The 23023-nt window shown below is 34.3% G+C and overlaps 1 protein-coding gene across 4 annotated transcripts in view; it reads right to left on the bottom strand.

Annotated features, from left to right (window-relative positions):
• The window catches only part of LRP1B (LDL receptor related protein 1B), a 1871086-nt gene that overhangs the window by 879062 nt on the left and 969001 nt on the right, over positions 1-23023 (bottom strand). The window lies entirely within an intron of this gene.

The raw sequence follows: 23023 nt of genomic DNA, 5'->3' as shown, positions 1-23023 counted from the left end.
TACCGTATGTTTTCACTTTTATGTGGATCCTGAGAAACTTACCAGAAGACCATGGGGGAGGGGAAGGAAAAAAAAAAAAAAAAAAAAGAAAGGTTAGAGAGGGAGGGAGCCAAAACATAAGAGACTCTGAAAACCTGAGAACAAACTAAGGGTTGATGGGGGGTGGGAGAGAGGGAAGGGTGAGTGATGGGTATTGAGGAGGGCACCTGTTGGGATGAGCACTGTATGTTATATGGAAACCAGTTTGACAATAAATTTCATATTACAAAAAATAAAGAAAGAACCAAGATTCATAAATTTAAAAAAAAAAAGAGATGTTTTCCCCAAAAATAGAATTTAGTGGTTATTATCAGAAGAAAAGGCAGTGGACATTTAATGAGCAAACATATATTTTGTCTATGTGAAATCATAACGTGAAAATGTACATGTACAATTTTATCAATGCATTAAAAATTTATTCATATTTTAACTACTGGTTTGCATTTATTCTAGGAAAAAATGATACAAAGTTGTGTTTTTATTTTCACTTAGAAAAATACATTCCTTTTTTCCCCCTAGTGGCTGTAGATTTTTCAAAATTTCATTTTATTTTATTGATCAACTAGAGTTAGCTACTAATATAACTCTTTTGCTTAATTACTGTTAAATGTTTATTCAAGGAACTTAATTTTCACTGCTAAAATCTGTGTCTTTAATGTTTGTATCTTTTAATGTTTAGCAGTAATTACAGCCAGTGTACTTTATCTTTTTTTTCATGTACTTTATCTTAACACATATGGTTATATCTTTCTTAGTATCTGTTTTCTTTGTTTCCTAAATTCCACATATGAGTTAAACCATATGGTATTTGTCTTTTTCTGACTAACATATTTTGCTTAGGATAATACACTCTGGCTACATTCATGTCATTGCAAATGACAAGATTTCATTCACTTTTATGGCTGAATAATATTCCATTGTTGTGTGTATGTATATATATAACACATCTTCTCTATCCATTCATCAGTCGTTGGGTACTTGGGCCTTTTCCATAATTTGGCTATTATAGATAAGGCTTCTTTAAACATCAGGGTAAATGTATCTCTATAATAATTATTTTCATATCCTTTGGGTATATACCTAGTAATGTAATTTCTGGATGATAGACTGGTTCTATTTTTAACTTTTTGAGGAACCTCCATACTGTTTTCCACAGTGGCTGCATCAGTTTGCATTCTCACCAACAGTGTAAGAGGTTGTTTTTTTTTTTTAAACAATAAACATCAGATATTAAAAGACAGTGATCATGAGAAATGAGAAGCAAATGACATGAGCTCTATTTTTACTCCAGCCACTGCCTTTACAGTATTTCTGGCCCTAGTTCAGGAAAGGAAAACTCAGATGGATCCCATCAGACACCTTGACGAGATAGGCTTTGTCTAGGAAGAACAAGGTAGCTAAGACTTCCAAAGAAGAGAGGGTGCACAGAGAGCCCCACAGATCCTCAGACAGTTCTTTTCAAGTCCTCAGCATAAGACACACACATCTGAGGAAACTGACCAAAACGTAGGAAAGGATCCTTTAAAAAAAGGACAGGGAACATTTCATGTGCTCATAGAGGACCCGAAATAATACTTTTTTCTCACCATCCAGAATGGAAAATCCATAATTCATAACATTTGAATAGGGTACTCCAGAATACCTTGCCTCAATCATTGGGTATAATTAGCCCCCAAATGAACATTGTTCCAGACCCAACAAACAATCATACATGTAAGAACCAAAAGGATCAAACTGCTTTCAAGTAATCAGTTGCATGTGAGAACAAACATTAAAAAAAAATTATGGGAATATAAAAAATGTTCAGCAAATAACAAAGTGAAATTCACAATGCCTGACATCCAGTCAAAATTATTAGGAAGGAAGACATGGCTCATAATGAGAATAATAATTAATCAATGTGACCCAGAACTGACACAGATGTTAGAATTTGCATAGGAGGTAATTACATGCAGAAAAGTATCTTTAAGTCATAAAAAAAACTTTCAGAGATGAATACTATAATATAGCAGATGAAAAATACTCTAGTTGGTATTAATGGAAGATCATAAATGGTGAGAGAAAAGATCAATGAACTTGAAGGCATAATAATACAACTTATTGAAAATAAAACATACAGAGAAAAAAGAACAGAAAAAGGGACAAAAAAGGCATAAATGAAGCTAAAGGACAACTCGGCTCAATATATGGGTAATTAGTGTCTACCAGGATGGTGGGGATATTTATTAAAAAAAAATGGCCTAAAATATTTACAAATTTAAAGAAAACTATAATCCCACCTATTTAAAAAAAACCTCAAATATAACATGTAATAACATGAAAGAAACTATAAAAAACAGAGGAAAAGCTAATAGGGGACCCAAGACTTGCCTCATCCCTCAAACACAGCTAGATAAATAACAAATCATTATCAATACCCAAAAAATTTATCTGAAGACTGCAGAGCAAAATGCACAACTAAAGGCAGAGAAGAAGCTATACACTAGGTGGTAGGAGATGTAGAGATGTGATTTGGGGGAGAAAATGATCATAGATGCTGCTGAAGGAAGGGAGCTCTGTTTATGGGGAGAAGCGAGAGGAAGAGAGTGCAGTGCCCAGGGAATCACACAAGGAAAACACTTCCCCCAAAGACAATGATTGGGAAAATGAGAAGGGCTAATTTTTGTTAATTTTTACAACCAGCAGGGCTCAAAAACTGGAGTTTTAGAGGTCCATGGTGTGGCTGGTGTGGAGCCTGACAGGTGCCTCAGTACTCCTGGGCAGAAGACAGAAAGACTGGTAGCAGATGGCAGAACCTGAGGATCCCCTGGGATGCAGTGGGAGAGATGATTTTTCTTTCTTGGAGCACATCTGAGAGAGGTGACATTGCCTCTCCAGGGACAATAGAGCCAGTGAATGCACCTCAACAAAGGTAGAGAAATACCTGCTGAGGGTGAGTAACGTGGACTCTGGCACTTTGCTGAGCTTTACTTCAAAATCCATCCACTTGTGCTTTGGTGAGACTGCCCTGGTGGGACAAACCTGCATCAGTCCCAGAGTGGTGAAACCCTCCCCCAGTGTGGGTCCCCACCACACCAGGTCTCTAAAGTTTAGTTTTAAATGTCAACTGATCTGCCTGGGATAGAACACACTTTCAAGGCACCGCCAGGCTGGCAGAAGGCCTGGGCACAGACAGTGTCAAGGCAGTGATCTGACAGAAGCCTGGGATTGTTTGTTCTTGTGGGAGGACTTCTCAGACAGCAGAGGGTGGGAAATTCCCTATTAGAGACAATGGAGGGGGGTGGTGCCATTTCTCTCCCCCACGCCTCAGCATAAACTAACTCCAGTGAGAAGCACAGTACCAAAAATGGTGGCCTAAACAGCTTACATTAAGCCCCTCGTCCCCTGTGCTCTGCAGGTGCTGTTTTTCTAGCACAAGTTGCTTAAGAGCAAGAGCATTGGGCCCATCCCCCAGAAGACCAGCACAAATCCCCCACTTTCACCATGTCTACTGACAATAGGCTTCTGCAAAACTTCCACTCTAGTGGAAATAGTATCAGGTATTTTTTTAACAAGCAGACCAGAGCAGACCAGAGCACAGCTAGTTACAACTTGCCACACTCTGGCCAAGGCCCAAGCACTCCCCACTGCAGGCAAGGAGAAATGCTTCAGAGGATCAAATGGGGAAAAAGCAGCCAAAACACAGCAGCAGAATGCACACAGCATACACCAGAGATTATTCCTGAAGCTCCATGTCCTGGACAATATATAACCTCTTCATTACAAAGCCATTACTCTCAGGAGCAGGAAACAGAAAAGGCTTACCCAATGCACAGAAGACAGAGACCCAGATAAAATGCCAAGAGAGGAATACATCCCAAAAGAAAGAATAAGATAAGGTCATGGACAAGGATCTAATTGAAACAGATAAAAGTAATATGCCTTGTCCAGAATGTAAAGCAACTATCATAAGGATGCTATGCAGGCTTGAGAAAAGCATAGAAGACATCAGGGGGTACCTTACCACAGAGATAAAAGATATAAAAAACTAGTCAGGCCAAAATAAAATATTCTATAACTGAGATGCAAAACCGATGTAATGACCACAAGGACGAAAGAATCAGAGGAACAAATAGGTGATATAGAAGATAAAATTATGAGGCTGCCTGGGTGGTTTAGTCTGCTGAGCATCCAAATCTTGATTTTGGCTCAGGTCTTGATCCCAGAATCATGGGATTGAGCCTCCAATTGGGCTCTGTGCTGAGCATGGAGCCTGCTTAAGATTCTCCCTTCCTCTGCCCCTCTCCCTCAATTGTGGTCTCTCTCATTAAAAAAATAAATAAATAAAATAAAATAAAATTACAGAAAATAATGAAGCTGAAAAGAAGAGGGAAAGAAAAATATTGGATCACAATATTGTGCACAACATGCACAAAAGCACATAACATTCATATCATAGGAGTCCCAGAAGAAAAAAGAGAAAAATGAGCAGACAGTTTATTTGAGGAAATTATAGCTTAAAACTTCCCTAATCTGTGGAAAGAAACAAACATTCAAATCCAGGAGGCACAGAGAATTACCATGAAAATCAACAAAATATGCAGATGGCTAACAGACATATGAAAAGATGCTCAATATTATTCATCATCAAAGAAATACAAATCAAAACTACAATAACACCTCGCATTTGTCCAAATGGCTAAAATTAACAACACAGAAAACAACAGCTTGTCAGTGAGGATGCAGAGAAAGGGGAGCCCTGTTACACTGTTGGTGGGAATGCAAACTGGATGAAAACATTATGGACGTTCCTTAAAAAAATTACATACAACCCTACGACTCAGCAATTGCACTATGAGGTATTTACCCAAAACCTACAAAAATACTGATTTGAAGGGGCACATGCAGCCCAATGTTTATAGCGGCATTGTTAGCAATAGTCAAATTATGTAAAGAGTCCAAATGTCCATAACATGATGAATGAATAAACAAGATGTGGTATATTTATAGATACACATAATGGAATATTACTCACCCATCAAAAAAATGAAATTTTGCCATTCATAATGATGTGGAGGGAGGTAGAGTTTCTCATGTTAAGCAAAAATGTCAAAGAAAGACAAACACCTGTGATTTCACTCATATGTACAGTTTAAAATAAACATAGGAGGGGAAAAGAAGTGAACCATAAAAACAGACCCTTAACTATAGCAAACAAACTGAAGGTTGCTGGATAGGAGGTGGATGGAGGGATGGTTTAAAAGGGTGATGGGTGTTAAGGAGGGCAATGATGATCACTGGGTGTTATATATGTGATGAATGAATAAATTCTAGTTCTTCAATTAATATTACACTATATGCTGACTAATTGGAATTTAGGTAAAAAAAAAAAAAATAAACTGTCAAAGGTACTTTGTAATTAAATTGCTCAAAGCCAGTGGTAAACAGAAAATTGTAAAAGCAGCCAGAGGTTAATTTTGTTGTGTAAATTTTACCACAATAAGAAAAAAAAAAATAAGCAGCCAGAGAATAAGGATATGTATACAGAGAAGAAAATATAAGAATAACATCATAATTTTTTTAGAAAAATGCAAGCAAAATGGCAGTGGGGCATTTGTAAAAACCTGTCGGGGTGCCTGGGTGGCTCAGTCGGTTGAGCGTCTGACTTCGGCTCAGGTCATGATCTCGCAGTTTGTAAGTTTGAGCCCCGCATCAGGCTCTGTGCTGAGAACTCAGAGCCTGGAGCCTGCTTCTGATTCTGTGTCTCCCCCTCTCTCTGCCTTTCCCATGCTCATGCTCTGTCTCTCTCTGTCTCTCAATAATAAAAAAACAAAAAACAAAAAGAAAAAAAAAAAAACCTGTCAACTTGGAAACCTATATCCAACAAAAATATCTTTCTAAAACAAAGATAAAATAAATATGTTCTTAGACCTACAGAGGCTAGAAGAATTCATCACCAGCATTACAAAAAAAATGAATAAATAAAACAAAAACAAACAAAAAACAAAAACATTAAAGGAAGCCCATCATGTAGAATTAAAATAGTAGGAGTGTAAAATCTGAATTTACCCAAGGAATGAAGAGCACCCAAAATGATAACTATAAGAGTTAATACATACACTTTTAAAAAGATATTATTTCAAACTCTTTAAATGATAATGGACTACTTTAGCAGAAATTATAACAATATAGCATATGTACAAGTAAAATGCATGACAAATAATATCAAAAATCTGAGAGAGAAGTCTACTTTTATGTGCTTATACTACACGTAGAGTGGTTAATATAATCTCAAGATATACCTGCAAATAAATTAAAGACATATAGCATGAATACTAAAGTAACCACTAAAATAACCTAAGAATTATTGTTAATACCAATAAATGATATGAAAAGACCAGCTCATCATGAGAACATTATAATACTTAATGTTTATGTATCTAACAGCAGAGCTTTAAAATGCGGTAAACAATAACTGATAATACTGCAATAACAGAGAGATAAATCCACAATTTTATCAGGGATCCTAACATACCTCTCCCAACAATTGATAGATCAAGTAGACAGGAAATCAGCAAAGATACAGTAATCTTGAATAACACAATCAACTAACTTGACCTCAATGATTCTAATGGAATATCTAACCAAAAACTTACTCTTCTCAAATGTATGATAGACACTTAGCATGTGAAGATTTACTAAGATAGACTATGTGCTGGTTATTGACGTAAAACATACATTTAAAATGAATTAAGTAATGTAAATATCTGCTCTGATCACAATGGAATTAAGTTAGATATCAATAACAAAATCTCTAGAAAAAGTCTGTAATATTTTGAAACTAACATACTTTAAGTTATCCATAAATCAAAGAAGTGAGTATAGAAACATTTGAACAATACAAAAATTTAAAAAAGTAAAAAGCATGACAGAATGGGACCCCACTAAATATAGTGAAAATCTTTAGCACTAAACACCTCTAATAGGAAGGTCTAAAACCAATGGCCTCAGCTTTCACCTTTATTACTTACAAAATAAATCCAAACTAAGCACAAAATGAGAAGAAAGCAAATAATAGAGATAGAACTAAAAAGCAATGAAAAAGAATATAGAAAAATAGAGGAAAAATAATAAAGCAAAAAGCTGATTCTTCAAAAAATAAATAAAATTGATAAAACTCTAGCCAATATGAGCAAAGAGAGAGAAGATATAAATTCCAAAAGTTAGGAATAGAAGAAATGGTATCACTAACACATTCCACAGAGTAAAAGGATAATAAGGGGATGTTATAAATACCTTTAGGCCAATTAATTCAATAACTCTGATGAAAAAAAGATGAATTGCGGAAATCTACCCCCCGAACCAAGAGCACACTGTATATTCTGTATGTTAGTCAACTTGACAATAAATTATATTAAAAAGTAAATAAATTAAATTAAATTAAAATCCACCATCCCCCTACACACAAAAAAGACATAGTCTTTGAAAAACACAAATACCAAAACTCACTCAAGAAAATGTAGGTAATTTAAGAGGCTAAATGTATGAAAAAATATACATAATTGTAACTAAAAAACATATTTCCATAAAGAAAACTCCAGTCTCAAGTGGCTACATTGGTAAATTCTACTAAATAATTAATAAATAAAATATACCATTTAAAAAATATATAAAGAGGAGTAAGTAATTCCAACTTATTCTATGAGGTGAGCATTACCCTGATTTGAAATCAAACATAGACCTTCCAAAAAGGGCAAACTACAAATCCCTCATAAAACAAAGACACAAATATTGTAATCAAAATTTAACAAATCAAATCCAACAATATATTAATTTACTTAAATAATATAATTAAATATAATTATATAATATATAAGATATTATATATAAGGTATATAATTAAATATATATAAATAATAATTAAATATAATTATATAATTAAATATAATAAGTAAATAATATAATTATTTACATTCGAAAAATTATTTGACAAAATCTAATGTCCACTATTTATAAAAATTCTCAGCAAACTAGGAATAGAAGGGGAATTCTTCAATCTGATAATGGGTGTCTATGAAAAACCCTATAAGTAACATACTTAATTGTGAAAAATTGAATGTTTTCCCATTAAGAGCAGGAACAAGACAAGACAGTTATCTGCTCTCATCACTTCTATTCAACAGAGTACTTAAAACTCTGGTCACTTCCCTTAGACAAGAAAAAGCAATAAAAAACAACCAGATTAGAGAGAAAAAAAGGAAACCTGGTTTGCAGATTATATGGTTGCTTATATAGAAAATCCAGTGGAACCTATTAAAAAGATACTAGAATTAGTGACTTTAGCAAGGTTGAAGGATATAATGTCAATATGCAACTGACATTTATATGTCTATATACTAGCAACAAACAATTGAAAATTCAAGTTTAAAATAGTGGTATTAAATGCATAATAACTATGTGAAATATCTGAAAAATATGAAAAAAAATGTGTACATGATAACATGCATTGTAAAGAGTTATAAAGAAAAAATGAATGAATGAATGAAAGATATGCCTTGTTTATGTGTTGGAAGACATAATATCGTAAAGATGTTAATTCTCCCCAAATTTATCATTTCAATTCAATTAAGCCCTGGAATACTTTCTGTACAAATTGGGAAACTGATTATAAAATTCACTAGGAAATTTAAAAGATCTCATAGAGTCAAATCAACTTTAACAGAACAAAAATGAAGGGCTGGCAGTATGTGATTTAAAGAATTAGTATAAAACTACAGTAATCAAAACAGTATGGTATGGTATAAAGAGGTGTGAATGGATCAGTAGAACAGAATTAAAACTCTCAAAATAAACTCATACCTATAAAAATTGATTTTTGATGAAGGTGTAAAGGCAATGTAGTAAAAAAAGAATATAGCTTTTACAACAAATGGTACTGAAAAAAATGGATATCTATATGCAAAGAAATAATTTTGAATCCATACCTCATCTCATATACAATCAACTCAAGAGGGATCACAGACTGAAATGTGAAGTCTAAAAGTATAAAACTCAGAGAAGAAATCATAAGAAAAAACCTCTGTGACCTTGGATCAGACAAAGATTTCTTCGGTGTGACACCAAAATGACATTTCATAAAAAAACAGTTAAATTTGAATTTTATCAAATATTAAACTTCTGCTCTCCAAAAGACATTAAGAGAGTAAAAAGAGAAGCCACAAAAGGATAAAGTCTTTACAACATAGACAGCTGATAAAGGATTTGTATACAGAACATATAAAAAACCTCTCAGAACTCACAAATAAGAAAATAATCCCAAACAAAAAGGGCAAAAATGTCTTCAAATCAAACTTCACCAAAGAAGAAAGAAGGACGAATAATGAGAAAATGTTCAATATCTTTAGTTAAATGCGGGCAAATACAAAGTAAAATGACAGTCACAACTATGTATCAATTAGAATAGCTAAAAATAAAATCACTGGACAAAGTGATGACAAAAATGTAGAAAAACTTGAGTTCTCATGCACTACTGCTAGAAATGTAAAATGGCACACCCCTTTGGAAACCAGTTGTGCAGTTCCTTAAAAACGTAAATATACATCTACCATATGATCCAGCCCTTCTATCCATAGGTATTTTTCCAAAAGAAAAAGAAATTTATAGCAAAACAAAAATTTGTACACAAATGCTTAGAGCATCTTTACCTGTAATAGCCCAAACTTGGAGCCAAATGTACATCAAGAAGTGCAAGAATCAACAAATTTTGGTATATCCATAACATGAAATACTCAGTGATAAAAAGAGATTACCTGTTGATAAATGAAACATCGTAAGTGTAATTCAAAATAATTATGCTGAGTAAAAGAAGCCATACAAAAAAGTGTATATACTGTACAATGCCATTTATATAAAATTATAAAATAATACAAGTTGATCTGTGGTGATAGGAAGCAGATAAGTTATTTCATGGAAGGGTGGGGAAGAATGGGAGTATACAGCACATAAGTAAACATCTGGTTTGTGATGGATATGTATTCTATCTTGATCACAGTAATGGTTCCACTGATATATACATATGTTGGTATCTTCCAAATATGTGCTGCTTATCACATGTTAATTATATCACAACATAACTGTTTTAAGAAACTGAGATGATAAAAGAACCCTACTAATAGGGTTCATACAAAGATTAAATAATATAAGTTGGGTGTTGTTACCTGCTGAATCACATCCTCTTCAAATTCTTATGATGAAGCTTTAGCACCCAACGTGACTGTATGTAGGGACAGGGCCTTTAGTAAAGGTTAAATGAGGTCATAAATGTGAGGGTCTGCTCCACTAGGTCTGATGTCCTCATGAGAAAAGAGACACAAGAGATACTCTCTCTCACACACACACCCACACCCCCCCCCCCCCACACACACACACACATACAGAAGGCAATGTCAGGACATGGTAAGAAGGCAGTAGTCTGCAAGCCACGAAGAGAAGTCTCAGAGAAAGGGAATTTGCCAACACTGTGATCCTGGACTAATAGTCTGTCCAGAATTGTGAGAAAATACATTCATGTTTTTTAAACCACCAGTCTTTGGCATTTTGTTATGACAGCCCAAACAGCCTAATAATGGTGCTTAAAAAATTTGAAGAAGCCCTTAATCTGTTTGGTTTATTAAGATTAAGAAATACTTACATATATCTAACAGAGAATTCAATAATCCCCCCCCCAAACAATGAAAATATGTTTAGAACTTAATTAGGTTTTCCTTTAAGGTTGGTGGGGGAGAATGATCATTCTCTCACACAAACTTTTAGTTCAGCTGGGCTGGCAACATCTAATTGCTAGATAAGAAACAACAAAAATATTGCAAATGGACATTTGGATAGCAAGAAATAATTATAAAAATGTATTCATTAATATTTCTGAAACTCTTTGTTATTTAGTAAATTACTTCAAAAGAATTAATGATCTAACTTTATGCAATAAATTTACATAAGGTTAATCCTTAGACAAACTGGACTGGGTTATTTTTTTTTTAACAATGCCATCTGTTTCTCTTAATGTTATGGCATATTGAAATATTATACAAGCATAATTTATCTATATAAGTTTTGTTTATTTTTATGAAGTGTTTATTATTTTGATTTTCCTAATTTGATTTTATGTATCAAATTTCCATAAATATTTTAGATAACCAAGAATGTAGGCATACGTTCAACCAAATGGAATTGTAATAAATTAGGCCTTTTAAAAGGATTTATTTGAACTTTACTTTCGTTTTAATTTCTTAAATTTAATTATTCATTTTTAGAGAGAGAGAGAGAGAGAGCACAAGTGGGGGAGAAGAAGAGATGACAAACAGAATCCCAAGCAGGCTCCATGCCATCAGCTCAGAGCCCATTAAAGAGCTCGAACTCAGGAACCTTGAAATCGTGACCTGAGTGGAGATCAAGAGTCAGATGCTTAACCAACTGTGCCACCCAGGCAACCGTATTTATTTGAACTTTAGATGATGTGATATATTTTTTGGACTCACTCCAGTACACTACGTGGGTAGTGACTATATTACTCTCTAATGTCAACCTAACTCAATTCCCACATCCTTAATTAACTTAAAGATTTTTATGGATATTAAATTAATTAGTAAATAATATTTGATTATAAAACAACTTCTAAACACATTAGCATCCATAAAGAAAGAAAATGAACTAAATTGAGTCACTAAGAATAGTTTTTACTTATATATTCTTGCCAATGAAACTGTATATGCTTCTTTGTAAAGCTCTAATTAGCATGGTGACATATACTTCTCTGGATAGGCTGGTAGATGTTAGAGATCTGTTGTTAATGCCCTCGTATTCCATAATATGTTCTCACCATATGTATAATCATTGACCAAATCTTCATGAAATAGTTACATATTATATTCCAATAGAAGATTCACTGTGCTTAAGTATACTGTTTATTGTAATAATTTAAACTGAGCCATGTAATTTTACATCACACAGTCCCTCCCCTTCTCTTTTACTTGAATATAGGGTCCTGGGTGTGTTTTAGATCACATGTGGAGACCTCTGAATTAATATCAAAAGAATGAGAGTCTTCACACAGGACTGTACAAACTGTTCTTGACTTGGTACTGGAGAAAATACACACTCCAGTTCTGGGTACTGAGTTTGTGATTTAATTTGATTTGGTGCCATGAGTAGACACCTGTCACAATCTAAGAGGAGATCAAACCAAGATTCCATTAGTCCAAAAGCAGATGACTATGAAAAAGAAGACTACTGATCCGAGACCTGGCAGAAGAAAAAACAATTTTTGAGAAGAGGACTGAATTGCATTGATAAGAGAAATGTGAATGTGGATAAGATTTTAACTTTCATGCACATATTAGGAAATCTTTTTGTTTTCTTCATAGCCTCTGGCTTTCAATGCAGCAACACTGTATTTGTGTAATCTGGAATGAGATACACTTTGAATGGTTCATTTTTCTAACTTACCCCCAAACCGAGGAGAATAAATCTCATGGGAAATCTTAATATAAGTTATAAGATAGTGATTCATCAAAAGAATTGAGATCTTGATTATTTTGAAAATATGACATATATTCATATTTGCCTTGTTAAATTATATAGAAATATTAAATAACATAAACCACCTTTACTAAATCAATTTACTTAATGGCAATGAAATTTTTGTTTTGTTTTACTTTATTGTATAAGTTTAATAATCATGACCTTGACAAAAATGTCATGTTTAAAGGTACAATGTAATTATACATGCTAGGCCAACAATTAATAAATAAGTACTTTTCTTATGTGGAAACAATACAAAGTCCTACTAGGAACTGATCTGGTGCCTGCTTTCTGACTTAAGGACTAGAGTCTTTCAGGTGATAAAGAATGTCATTATGTCACTTCCTGGCTGCCCGGAAATATTGGAATACCTAAGGACTTCAGAAAACAGAATAAACATAGAATTTTAGGAACTGTTGGCAAAGTCTATAGAGTAGAATTGGTTGGTGTTCTTGGTTTCTAGCCTTGAAATTCAGGAACTGATAAAGGCAATAAAAATATTTCCTACTCTATAAAGATGATAAAAAATATACTAGGGACTTCACAAAGTCTCTAGTGAGAGGTTAACTCTGTCTTATGGCTCTACTTTTGTTGAACCTAAAACAAGTTCTCTGTGTACGAATAACCATTACCTCTTGTTGAAGCACTGAGAGTAATAAAGTATAAATGGAACAAAACAGCAAGTTAATAATGCTGAGCACATTTATTTGGACAAATCTATGCCAAAGGAAATAAAGCTAAGCTAAAGAGGAACTGAAAACTAAAATGTATTTTCTTTCTGACATGAAGATATCACAAACTAAAAAAGATCTTTATTTATAAATTCTTTGCATTACAAGAGAAAACAATGAATTACTTCATCATCTTAAAACATGTACATCTTGCAAAAAAATCTTTTTTGTCACTTATAATTATTATCAAACACAAGAACTTACAACTTCTCAAAACCAACCTAAAAGTTATCTAATCAGAATTGTCAAGAGTGGTACAATAAACTATTTTTTATTCTGGGATCCTATAGTTCTGAAAGTAAGCTTCTTTGAATTATGCTTTTTTGAAAATAGGGGAAAAATGTTCAACAAGGGATCATAAACTATCTATGAATTTTGTCTTTGATAAACCTAAGAAGATCTCTGTTACATGTGTATCCAAGGCAACTCTTACATGTTGAGCATTTCCAAAAGTACAAAATATTAGATTGGAAATCCAATTCCCATATCAAGTGAAAGACTATAGGGTGTATAGCTTTTCTGCTCTACAGTTAGCACAGGGTTTAGAACTAGACAGAATGAAGGCTAAAATTTACCTCTTTCTGTAGTTCTGAAACCTGGAAAGTAGTCAACAGCTTTTCTAAGCTTCAATTTTCTTAATGGTAACATAAAGAATATCCTACCTACCTCATAAAGTTATTTTGAATTAAATTTAAAAAATATTGAAGGTACTAATATAAAAGCTGCTAAAAAAAATAAATGTAGTTAACAATAATACAAGAGCACTATTGACTGACTTCATCTACTACCTCCTTGGTTGATGCTTGTCCCAGGGATTTGTAAATATTCCTAGTAGTCAGATGACATTTAATGCACATATAACACTACCTTGGATCCACCTTGACTATATTCCTGGGATCTGGTGACAAGTTTTATAAATTTAAACTTCAAAGCAGAGTAGTTAGCTATGAACTGGTTGTGCCCAGAGACTTTTAAAAAAGCAACAAAATGTTTCTCTTCATCATGCTGTTCTTCATCCCTCATTCTACTCCAAACTCACATTATTGTAAATTATGTTTTACATTTCTATAAATGCGTCTTATTTCACATAAAATAAAGCAGGGATTCCTTATGATTTTTAAGATCATATTCTCTACCCTGGAAGGTGCAAAAATGGTCTCAGTAGTAATTATTTCCTTATAATCATACATAGGTTATGTGGATTAATTTTGTTTAAATAACATTAGCATGGCAAATAAAACTAATAGATTTTCGTAATGAAGTTCAAATTGTTATTTATACTTTAAAAGTTCTTGATAATCTGGGAGCTGATCATGCCAGTTTCCAAGGACAAAGAAATTTTAGCTACAAAGTTTTGGTGACCATGTTAGTTACTACCGTAACATTTAATTTTTTATTCTGTTTGAGATAATTATTTATATGACTTTCATTTTCTTTCTTGGTACTATTTCCTAATGTTTTAAGTAACTTTACCTCTGTTTAAATATCTATATATTGTTTCATTCTTCTAAAGCTGATTTCTTCACCTGTACTATGCACATATGTATATAAATGTATGTATAAGTGTACATACATTCATACATACATACAATTGGCTGTGTTTCATTTATCTTATTCACACTAATAAAACACTAAACTTTGAGAATGTTTCTCCTTGAGATATATACAGGGAATGAGAATTTTTCATTCACAAGGAAAGAAAGCCATGGTCAGTGGCACCATATCTTGATAAATATACAGTTTCCCAATCTCCTCTATAAAGATATTGCTTTCTGACTTTTGAATATATCTACTAATGACATTATCTAGAATAAAATTTTCTCTGTTTATTTCCAGAACAATAATCACATACCCATTAAATGAAGAGAAAAAAATGTCTTAATAAACATAAAAACGTCCCTCTTTTTTAGAAAATAGAAAAAAATACTGCAAAATATGTACTGTAAAAAATACATATGGGTTATTAATTTAAAAGATAAACTTGACATTTGGATTACTCTTTTTATAGAAAGAAAAGTGTTTGTAGAAATGATAGTATGCAGGGGCGCCTGAGTGGCTCAGTCCGATAAGCATCCAACATTGGCTCAGGTCACAATCTCGCGGTTTAGAGTTCCAGCCCCGCGTTGGGCTTTGTGTTGACAGCTCAGGGCCTGGAGCCTGCTTCAGATTCTGTGTTTCCCTCTCTCTCTGCCCTTCCCCAGCTCATACTCTGTCTTTCTCTCTCAAAAATAAATAAAACATTAAAAAAAAGAAATGATAGTATGCAAAAAGTTTTCAAATGCATATTTTCTCAAACTGTCTCAAAAAAAAAAACCTTTTTTTTTTATATCTTTAATTCTAGACAAAAATTTTTAAAACTCATTTAGTCTATTTTTGATGAGCAGAAAAAATGGCAATCTGCATGTAAACAAATAGCTGGGTTAATTTAAACCACTTTCTTTTGTCAGAAATGAAATAATTCACCATTCAATGCATTTGTTAGGTGCTTCTCAGTGTATGTAGGAACATACCAACCAATAGGAAATATAAATGTTATAGTGTGTAATAAAACACAAAATGGTACATTTTTTTTAAATGCAGTAGAAACAACTGTTATTGATTTTCTTTCGAAATTGATTATAAAGCATTAACAATCTGGCACGTTATAACAAAAATCCATTTTTTTTAATATGCAAATTATCTTCCAAACTCCTTTACCTGCCATGTCCTGATTTCCACATTTGAGATGTGAAAGAATCTTGCCATTTTCTCACTAGATACTTGTCTCATTCATTATAGGCCTCTGAATGTTGAAAAGAGGTTGCCATTTTGACAGCTGTTCTAGACTTTTAGGTAAAATATTAATGACTGGACTTATTCCAGCAGTTCTCCTACTCTGTCTATAAACATGGGCTTCAGTTTTGACTTTAAGCTCCTGCAGTCATTTGCACAGAATTAGGCTTCCTGGTTGACTACCATCATGGTAGGTTCTCTCTTCTCTAAGGTTTGGCATACAGTAACTCATGAATTGAAAATGCCATCTTTAATAACTACTATACCTTTCATTTTATAGTGCTAACAGCCCTTTTTTAATGTTTATGTGTTTATTTTTGAGAGAGAGAGAGAGAGAGAGAGAGAGAGAGAGAGAGCGGGCGAGCAAGCACAAGTAGGGGAGGGACAGAGAGAGAGGGGGAGATAGAGGACAGAAGCCCGAACAGCAAAGAGACAGATGAAGGGTCAAACTCCAGAACAGCAAGATTGTGACCTAAGCCAAAATCAAGAGTTGGTTGCTTGCTGAGGTACCCAGGTGCCCTAAAAAAAAAAAAATCAAATTTTTTAGGCGTCTAAAAACTCAAATATAATCTAGGTATCGACTGGGGATTTCCCTGTTGTACTAGAATTGCAGACTAAGGCCCAGAGTAGAAGACAATGAAGGTTTTTTTTTAATTTTTTACTGTTTATTTATTTTTGAGAGAGAGAGACAGAGATAGAATGCGAGCAAGGGAGGAGCAGAGAGAGGGAGACACAGAATCCGAAGCAGGCTCCAGGCTCTGAGCTATCATCACAGAGCCCAGTGCGGGACTTGAACTCAGGAACCACGAGATCATGACCTGAGCTGAAGTCCGACACCCAACCCACTGAGCCACCCAGGCGCCCCGACAATGAAGTTTTTAAAAAGTCATGGGATTTGAATATTTAACTAGAGTCGGTTAGGTTTTAATAACTGAAAGAGATCAGAGAAATTGTGGTATCTGCCTACAATATCATTATGAGACAAGGAAAGTAGACATCAAAACAGAGCATGATTGAAAGCATTAGAAAAAAATAAAATTGTTCCATATTAATATCCCACTGAGTAATCCTAAGTGAACTGGTTACCTATCCATTATCTCATTTCATCTTTAAATCTATAAGAACAAGAAATAGATAAGATAGGAATGAATCATAGTGTTTGAGAGGAGAAAAGTGAAAATAATAAATTTTTCATAACATTTCTGCTCCCTCTCCTACATTTTACCTCATACGGAATCGATAAGCAGGGACCAATTAGTGACTAATAAAGCCAGGAACAGAATGTAACCAAACTTTGTCAATGTTATACCTTAAAGCTCCCCAAAATTGATTGAGAAGTGTGCCAATAGACTGAATCCTTACTTCTAGCCTTTAACTTGGCCCATATCTAACTTTGCATAGTTGAATTCTTCCTGCTATATACAGATAACAAGTATCATATGTGAGCCTAGAAGCCTTCATGGACCATAGACTCACTTCCTCCTTCCCTGTACTAATTATCTTATCATCTCCTCAACTGTCTGATTTTTTTTCCCCCAGTACATCATCCCTTGAAATTCTCTTATTTATTTTGTGATTATTTGTTGATTTTTTTTCCCTCAATACCCCATGAAGACAGAATTTTTTGGACTTTAGTGACAAATTCTTAGTATCTTGAACAGTGCCTGGAACATATTATTTGTCAAACAGTTTCTAAGTGAGTACACTGAGGTTTGGTGTCATTTCCTTCTCTTCACATTGGTTACAACTGTCTTTATTCTTTTGATACACAAGGTCAAATAAACCACTGAAGCAGAAAATTCTACTCTGGACCTTTTGAGCTATATCTCTTCCAACCTTCTAACACTGTCTTTTGTTTCCCCATGACAAGGGTGGTATCAAAATTTATCTGTCAATGCCAGGTTCCCTAACATATTTTACAAAGGGAGCAATATAAAAATCAGAGGCTTTAAATGAGTTATTTGGGGGTTATATTATTAGTAATTACAGGAGCCTAAACTAGAAAAAGGTCCTCTACCTTTTCGAACACGGTACATTTAATGTTATGAAGGATAACTATCCCTAATTAGTGTCTGTATAGGAAAGATGTTGGGTTTTATAATACTCCCTACCATTACACAGGTCTCCACTATTCTGGTCCTCTAAAGTAAAAAAAAAAAAAAAAAAAAAAAATCTGACTAACAGGACATCTTTGACCTATCTGGCCTCATTTTCATGGAGGAGAAATGAAAGAAACAAATTCAACCCTGCCTTATAGCTAACAGCATTTTACACTTGTCCCCAAATGTCTATATAAAATATTTAATTTCCATTTTGCAGATTAGTAAATCAAGATCTAAAATATTTAAGCAACTAATATACTAGACATCAAGTAATAAGTTAGAGTCAGTATTTGAATACATTTTGTATTGGAGTATGAAAAATATAGTCATAGATGTGAAAGGAAGCTGAAATATTATCTACAAAATAAGAGCTTTAATACAAGTGAGCACATTTTTTCTCAAGAAAAAAAGAAAATATTCTCTAGCATCTTTCATCACCCCTCTCATTAAATATCTTTTATTATTGGGAAGTTCTACTTAACATCTAAGTTCAATTGCTCTTGTTACAGCAAAAATCTACTCCTTCTCGTTTGAATGAATAACAGCTGGTCACTTCATAACCATATACTTCATGACCCTTCATATGCTTGAGGATCATTATTAAGTCACCCTTCAGCCTTCTATGATGTGACGGGCCCTATAAAAGTACCATCAGGCACAAAAATCATTAGAAGCACCACAAGGCACCATCATTAAATTCACCATCTGGCATAACTGGAAATGTCAGCAAATAGAGAGTGCATGTTGATGGGCATACTACTGTTTATGCCTTTTAACTGGTCAGCAATGTTAATTATAATTACATCTCCATTGTAGGCTTTTATAGCTTATATGGACAAATGAACATACACTCGATTAACTAACTACAGACTAAATGGAAAATGGTTCTCAGGCTAATGTTTGTAAAAGCTATTAGTACTTTTTTTGTTGACTAATATCTCCAAAATCATTGAGTGCTGAGCAAACAGACAAATTAACTGTACCTCCAAAGAGAACCTGAGCTCTTTTCTAACTTATATTACACAAGTGATTTCTTCATTTAACTGTTAAAAAAAGTTAAGAAAATAACTTTCCCTTTTGCTTTCAGAGTCTCACTATGGCTATTATTTTAATGCAGACAGTATTAGATTTACATAAACTAATGATATGTTAATAATGTCCTTCAACCTCTATTAGTTCATTCTAACAAGCTTTTGCTATGAAAATTATAAGCAGTACACTTGAAATTATTATTATATGCTAATGATACCTCGATAAAAACATGAAGTTATAAGCAATTAAAATATTATAAATTAATAATATAAATGAATAAAATTTTGAGAATATATCCTTCTTTTATTTAACAGTCCTCCGGTTTGTGCTGAGAAGTTGAACTATACTGTATAAAAGGTACTTATTACCAAAAAGTTTCTCATCACAGAAATAATGCACCACTACTTCCCTCAGATATTTGGACTATACTACAAAACAATTATTGTTGTAATAAACTATTTTTTTTTAAGATGTGTAAAGCTCTGTATAGTAAATATAATGTGCTGGTTTGCTAAGATACCGATCATAAAGTATTGATTTTACTTCTACATTTTTTTCTTTTTAAATTTTTGTCACATTGGCATTTGGATTACAGGATGCACAAAATATGTCCTCTATGAGGTTTCACCATTATTTCATCCCACTAGCAACCTATTAACGCTTTCTGTTTTCTTTGTTTTCTCTAATGCCTGGCTCATTCTCCTTCCTCAGTGGCCTTCATGGGCTTCAAATTTTTTTACATTTCTTTTTTTATACTCACTAAGCTTGGAGGAATATCTACTTTTCTTAAATACAATGAAAGCACATTAAATTGGAATAATTGCATAAGCAGTTTTTTTTCGTGCAAACCAATATTACCACATTACTGGTTCTATTTATAAAAGTCAAGTAACAATTTTTTAGTTTCCCTAAAAAATTTTAGAAGTCAGAGAGCAATAAATGAAATTACTTTAAAACATACTGCAGAGAATATTGTAGAAAAAGCTATTTCTTATTTCACAAATATAAAGAAAGTGATTAAGCACATGGGGAATATTCGTGTTTTGTTGAAGGCCACATGATAAGTAGAGATAACAAGAAGATACAATACATATGGCTGTGTGCAGATACAACACATGTATGTGTATATTTGTGAATACATATTTTGTCCTCCATTCTATTGGTAGCAATATGACATCGATAGCACAGAAGATACTTTTTCATCAACAGAATTACAGCTATACTTTGCTTTTCGAAAGGGCCTGAAATTACTACCGTTTGTTTGAAATATGAAAACAAAAACAAAAGTAAGAGCTGTGCTAATTTTTTTTAACCCTTTTCGGGCCTCAACTCCCACCACTTTTTTCCTGCTCTGCTCTTTGCCCCATGATGCTGAATCCAGTGAGCCAAAATACTATCGCGCCCCTCCCCCCCACCTCCGCAAGCTAGCCTCTGTTTGAGTTCACCCAATCAGGATCACCAGTGAGAGATTTGAAGACAGAAATAGAGGTTTGAACCTTCTCTTCCACTCTCCTTTTCTGCTCTGGGACACATTTTCCAGTAGAGACTACCTCCCCCGAGGTTTATAGCTCAGTCTCAGGCAGCTCTGTCCACATGGTTTCTTGTTTCGAAGGTCCTACTTCCTCCTCTTGCCACTCAGGCTTAGGGGTGGTACTAGCATCCTGTTGTTTCTTGCGTCTTAAGTAGGTCAACATCTTTTATTGCCTCCTTTAAAATGTTGTTTTGCAGGCAGGTGCTTTATTAAATTCTTAAACCATGTAAGGTTCCTGTCAGGACCCTGACTGGTACAAGATCCCATTCTAAAAGGGTAAAAATAGTTGTTTTCCTGTTGTTTTAGCTAGATAGTAGAAGCAATAGGAACACTTATTTTAAATATTTTGTTTATATTCAAGTTCACAGTTTCAAATGTTAAAAATTGTTCAAAAGTAAGTATGTTCTAGTGAACAGATGACATGTGTTTTTTAGAAATAAAAAAATCCCGGGGCGCCTGGGTGGCTCAGTCGGTTAAGCGTCCGACTTCCGCTCAGATCACTATCTCGCGGTCCGTCAGTTCGAGCCCCGCGTCGGGCTCTGGGCTGATGGCTCAGAGCCTAGAGCCTGCTTCCGATTCTGTGTCTCCCTCTCTCTCTGCCCCTCCCCCGTTCATGCTCTGTCTCTCTCTGTCTCAAAAATACTAAAATAAACATTAAAAAAAATTAAAAAAAAAAAAGAAATAAAAAAATCCCATGGGGCGCCTGGATGGCTCAGTCGGTTGAGTGTCTGACTTAAGCTCAGGCCATGATCTCACGGTCTGTGAGTTCGATCCCCCGCATTGGGCTCTGTGCTGACAGCTCGGAGCCTGGAACCTGCTTCAGATTCTGTGTCTCCCTCTCTCTGCCCCTCCCCCCACTCTGTCAAAAATAAATAAACATTAGAATATTATTCAGCCATAAAAAAGAACAAAATCTTGCCATTTGCAGTGACATGGATGGGCCTTTACGGTATTATGCTATGTAAAAATAAGTCAGCTATAAAAAGACAAACACCATATGATCTCCCATCTCCCTTACATGTGAATCTAAAAAACAAACAAACAAAAACACAAGCTCATAGATACAGAGATAGATTGATGGGTGCAAGGGGTGGGGTGGTGGGAGGAATGGGAAGATTATATTTTTAGTTTAAATAAATTGAGTAAAAAGTTTTAAAAATCCCACACATTTGGCCCTTTAAACAATTGTATAAACTACTAGTAAAGCAACAGATTCCAGACTACTGTTACTCCCTATTTTATAAATGAAGAAACCGAGACACATAGAAATTAACTGTCCCAAGATTATATATCTGATTGTTGGGAGAGTAGGATTTAAACCCACACAGTCTGACTCTAGCATTTTTTCTTAACCAGTACATTATGACATCCTCTCCAGTGTGGCATCCTCAGGGTACTCAGAGTTACTGCCTGGCTCTCAGGGCCCCAGGACTGAGTGTTACAGTGAACAAGGTGGAAGCTTCCTGACCTCTTAGAATTTGGCCTCGGAAGTCACCTAGTATAATTCCATTTCTAATATCCTGGTTGAAGCAGTGACAAGCCCACTCTGAGGAATGAGAGAGGAGTATCAAAGTGTCAAAGAATTTGCAGCCATGCTTTAAAGCCATTACAGTGAGCAAATTTCTAGCACCAATAACCACAGTATCTGATACTCAGAGGAGAGGGTTAGTTTTTATTTGCTGAAATGGCCTCATAGTTTCCTATATTTGGTCCTCATTTATCTACAGCAGGAAATGAAAGGAAATAGAACCTATCCTAAAGGCAGTTTTCAGTTCTAACTAGTATTCTAACCCCGTTCTTAAATCTGAGAGCCTTCTCAATGGCATTGGACATGACTTCCACTGACTCAAGTTTCATTGATGGAGTTGGACCGAAACAGAAAATGCTCTGTTACCTATATTCAAAACAATTGCCAGGCCAATTTCCTTTCTTTATTTTTATTTTTTAAGTTTATTTATTGTGTGTGTGTGTGTGTGTGTGTGTGTGTGTGTGTGAGTGAGAGAGAGAGAGAGAGAGAGAGAGAATAGGAGGGAGAGAGAGAACCCCAAGCAAGCTCTACTCCAGCAGCAGAGCCTGATGCAGGGCTCAATCTCACAAACCATGAAATCATGATCTGAGCTGAAACCAAGAGTCAGACACTTAACAGACTGAGCCACCAAGCCACCCCATAAATGACTTTCTTTAAATTCTGCTTAATTTCCTCTCCTGGGAGGATTAGACACCTGCTGAGTTTGAATTTTAAACTTTCAGATAATTTGGAG

This window comes from Panthera pardus, unplaced genomic scaffold, assembly GCF_024362965.1.
Source record: "Panthera pardus isolate Hobbes unplaced genomic scaffold, ASM2436296v1 HiC_scaffold_10, whole genome shotgun sequence".
Taxonomy (NCBI): Eukaryota; Metazoa; Chordata; class Mammalia; order Carnivora; family Felidae; genus Panthera; species Panthera pardus.
The sequence above is the reverse complement of the archived record's forward strand: the minus strand, read 5'-3'. Positions and strand labels throughout refer to the sequence as shown.